The sequence below is a fragment of the Triticum aestivum genome, chromosome 2B (assembly GCF_018294505.1).
Source record: "Triticum aestivum cultivar Chinese Spring chromosome 2B, IWGSC CS RefSeq v2.1, whole genome shotgun sequence".
Lineage (NCBI taxonomy): Eukaryota > Viridiplantae > Streptophyta > Magnoliopsida > Poales > Poaceae > Triticum > Triticum aestivum.
In genome coordinates this window covers 6,096,756-6,101,367 of record NC_057798.1, presented here as the reverse complement: position 1 = coordinate 6,101,367, position 4,612 = coordinate 6,096,756, and positions in this window count along the sequence as shown.

Genomic DNA, 4,612 nt, shown 5'->3' with positions numbered 1-4,612 from the left:
GATGATAGTTTTTTTTTCTCCAATACGCCAAGTTGGCGTATCATTGCATTGATAGGTAGAAAGAGTCTCCATCCCAGTATTTGGATGTTAGTGGCAGTTATAAAAATCGAATGGAACAACCCAGTTCAATATATGTCAAATTTTCCATAGCAAAAGGGCAAGTTCTACGGTTCTGGCTGCTAACTGCGAAGATCATTTTCTATGGTCATCAAGGGGGGGTGTGACAGGAGGCTGCGATGGTTCCATAATTTTCTTTCTTTATTATTGACGTGACAGTAGGCGCGGCTATGTTATGTATCACTCGGCTGACAACGAACTGACCATAAGCTAGCTACCTACCTGCCATGGAAGCTTGTAGCCCTAGCCACCCTATTATACATTTGGTTTCTCAAGCTCGCCGCCGGCAGGAGCAACAGCCCAAGGAAGCCGCAGCTGCCGCCTGGACCATAGAGTCTCCCCATCAACGGCAGCCTCCACCATGTCGTCAGCACCCTCCCACACCGCAACATCATCGAGCTGTGTCGCCGGCATGGGCCAGTTATGCTCCTCAAGCTCGGCGAGCTCCCTGCCGTGGTGGTCTCCAGCGCCGAGGCGGTGGCACAGGTGATGAAGACCAATGACGCTGCGTGCTCGAACCGGCGGACCACCGGGTTGCAGGACATCGTCGGCTTCGACGGCCAGGGCATCATCTTCACCGCCTACGGTGACCATTGGTGCCAGATGCGAAAGGTTTGCGTCGTGGAGTGCTAGACTTCGTATTGTAGCCTTATTGTGTAATCCATATCATATTGGTATAGTATTTGTATGACACCTCCATAGAGGGTTGAGTCAGTTCCCCCAAAACCTAGGTTTTACATTGTATCGAGTCTAACCTAGGTCCTCTACTCCACCCGCCTCCGCCGCACCACCAAAACCCTAAAACCCTAGGGCTGTTGCCGCCGACGCCATGACAGCTTCCGCTTCGGGCGCCGCCAGCTCCGGGTCAATCCCCGTGCCGCTTGCCGCCCTCCTCAACCTCCCACCTCACCCCCTGGCTCCGTCGGTGCCTCAGTTCTTCGGCACCACCGCCGCCGGCTCCATGTTTTCAGCGCTGATCGCGACATCACCGCCCGCGACGACCTCAGCACCAGTCGCGCCGCCGCCGCCCGCGATGGCCCCCTCTGGATCCTCCTCGACACTCGTCGTCATCCCGGCGACCTCGGGGGAGGCGCTGCCCGCGGAGCCACCCGCGGCCTCGCTCACGGCACCACCTGCGGCTGTGATCCAGATCATTCCCGCGTCGCCACACGCGGCATCGGTCGCGGCTAGGGTTCCTGTCGCGGCTCCGCCGACTGCCGCTTCTGCTGCTGGGGTCATCACGCCCGCCAGGCCGTTCCACTTCGACAACTTGATCGCCATCAGACTCACGCCGGACAACTACCTGTTCTGGCGCGCCAAGGTCCTACTGCTGCTCCGCAGCCGGTCTTTCCTAGGGTTTGTGGACGGTTCGCTACTGTGTCCTCCATAGGTCATCCCTACCGTACACGGCCCGGCCATTAACCGGAACACCGTATGTGGGTGCAGCAGGACTAGGCTATCCTCTCTTCCATCCAGGGCTCCCTCGGCGACGGGGTCGCAGGTCTCTGTCTCTTCGCCGCCACCTCCATGGACGCTTGGATGACCCTGGAGCACGCCTTCTCCCAGGTATGTACCTCCCGCTCGATGGCCCTTTGCGGTGAGCTCGCCGACATTAAGAAGTTGGACTCCTCCGCCATGACCTACTTCAACAAGATGAAGGTGCTGGTGGGCACACTCACCTCTATCGGTCGGCCACTCAGCGATGAGGAGTTTGATGGCTTTGTCATCAAAGGCCTCGACGCCGACTACGACAATCTTGCCGAGGCTGTTCACAATGCCAAGCCAGCGATGCCCCCGCATGAGCTCTACTCACGACTTCTCTTCACCAAGCAGTGTGTCGACGCTCGTCGCTCCTCCGCCACCATCACATCACAGCCGGCGGCCTTCTGGGCTTCTCGCGGCCAGCGACCCCCTGCCCCGTCATCTGGCAAGCCCGTTCTGCCCCTGCATCGACAATGGGTGGGGGCCCTAACACTCGGGTGGTATGCCAGCTATGTGGTTGTGAACGCCATGTCGCCTCCAAGTGTCACCGCCGCTTTCAGAGTAGCTTCCTTGGCATCGGCAACTACGGCAAGGGCAACGAGCACCAATTTACGATGGCAGACTTTGGTCCCCCTATCCCCGCCTCGGTTGCCCACATCGCCGCCGCCCCGGCTGCCCACATCGCCGCCAAGGGCAAGGACCCGCGCGTCGACCAGGGGTACACGCCGTCCTATCCTATTGATCCAGCCTGGTACATGGACACCGGCGCAACAGATCACATGACGAACGAGCTCAACAAACTCTCCACCTACCAGCCCTACTACGGGCACGATCAGGTTCACACCACTAATGGTGTAGGTATGCCCATCTCTCACATTGGCCATGCATCTCTTTTAACTAGTCATCCCTCTAGCCAGCTCCATCTTCGTGATGTTTTGCGGGTTCCCTCGGTGACTCGTAATCTTTTATCTGTCCCTAAGCTCACCCTTGATAATCATGTCCTATGTGAAATTCCCCCTTTTAATCTTTTTGCTAAGGACCGAGCAACCCGGGACGTTCTGCTTAGTGGCCGCTTGAGCCAAGGCTTGTACCGTTTAGAGGATCCATCCGCCCCGTGCGTCTTCAGCGGTGTTCGTGTGTTACCTTCCCAGTGGCACTCTGCTACCTCTTGAGCATGCGTTGGTTTTTTCCTTGAAGAGGAAAGAGTGATGCAGAAAAGTAGCGTAAGTATTTCCCTCATTTTTTGAGAACCAAGGTATCAATCCACTAGGAGGCTCCTCAAAAGTCCCACGCACCTACACAAACAAACAAGAACCTCGCAATCAACGCGATAAAGGGGTTGTTAATCCCTTCACGGTAACTTGCGAAAGTGAGATCTGATAGAGATAATATGATAAGATAAATATTTTTGGTATTTTTATGATATAGATTGGAAAATAAAAGATGCAAACAAAAGTGGATGGAAAACTTATATGATAAATGATAGACCCGAGGGCCATAGGTTTCACTAGTGGCTTCTCTCAAGATAGCATAATTATTACGATGGGTGAACAAATTACTATTGAGCAATTGATAGAAAAGTGCATAGTTATGAGATTATCTACGCATGATCATGTATATCGGCGTCACGTCCGCAACAAGTAGACCGACTCCTTCCTGCATCTACTACTATTACTCCACACATCGACCAACTCCTGCCTGCATCTAGAGTATTAAGTTCATAAGAAGAGAGTAACACCTTAAGGAAGATGACATGATGTAGAGGGATACACTCATGCAATATGATATAAACCCCATCTTTTTATCCTCGATGGCAACAATACAATACGTGTCGTTTCCCTTACTGTCACTGGGATTGAGCACCGCAAGATTGAACCCAAAGCTAAGCACTTCTCCCATGGCAAGAAAGATCAATCTAGTAGGCCAAACCAAACTGATAATTCGAAGAGACTTGCAAAGATAACCAATCATTCATAAAATAATTCAGAGGAGATTCAAATATTTCTCATAGACAAACTTCATCATAAACCCACAATTCATCGGATCTCGACAAACGCACCGCAAAAAGAGTTACATCAAATAGATCTCCAAGAAGAGGAAGGAGAACTTTGTATTGAGATTCAAAGAGAGAGAAGAAGCCATCTAGCTAATAATTATGGAGCCGAAGGTCTGTGGTAAACTACTCACAACTCATCGGAGAGGCCTTGGTGGTGATGGAGAGGCCCTCCGTGGTCGATTCCCCCTCCGGCGGAGCACCGACGAAGGCTCCAAGATGGGATCTCTCGGATACAGAAGGTTGCGACGGTGGAAATAATTTCTCGTGGTGCTCCTGGATGTTTTCGTGGTACGTAGATATATATAGGCGAAGGAAGTCGGCCAGGGGAGCCACGAGGGGCCCACGAGGCAGGGGGTGCGCCCACCCTTACTGGGCGCGCCGGCCACCCTCGTGGCCGCCTCGGCTACTTCTTGACGTCCACTCCAAGTCTCCTGGATTGTGTTTGTTCCAAAAAGATCGCTCCCGAAGGTTTCATTCCATTTGGTCTCCGTTTGATATTCCTTTCCTTCGATATACCGAAATAGACAAAAAATAGCAATTCGGGATGGGCCTCCGGTTAGTAGGTTAGTCCCAAAAATAATATAAAAGTGTAAAGTAAAGTCCATAAACATCCAAAACAGGTAATATAATAGCATGGAACAATTAAAAATTGTAGATACGTTGGAGACGCATCACACTCTCGCTTTGGTCATCCCGCCACACCCATCGTTCACCACATACTCCACCGTCACGAGCTGCCATTAGAGTCTAGCAATAAAGAGACGTCAGTGTGTGATGCCTGTCAACAAGGCAAAAGTCATCAGCTACCTTTTGTTTCATCTACTAGAGAAGTAAAGAGTCCTCTTGAAATTGTGTTTTCTGATGTGTGGGGTCCAGCACAAACATCTGTTAGTGGTCACAACTACTATGTCAGTTTTGTTGATGCCTATAGTCGTTTCACATGGCTTTATCTTCTTA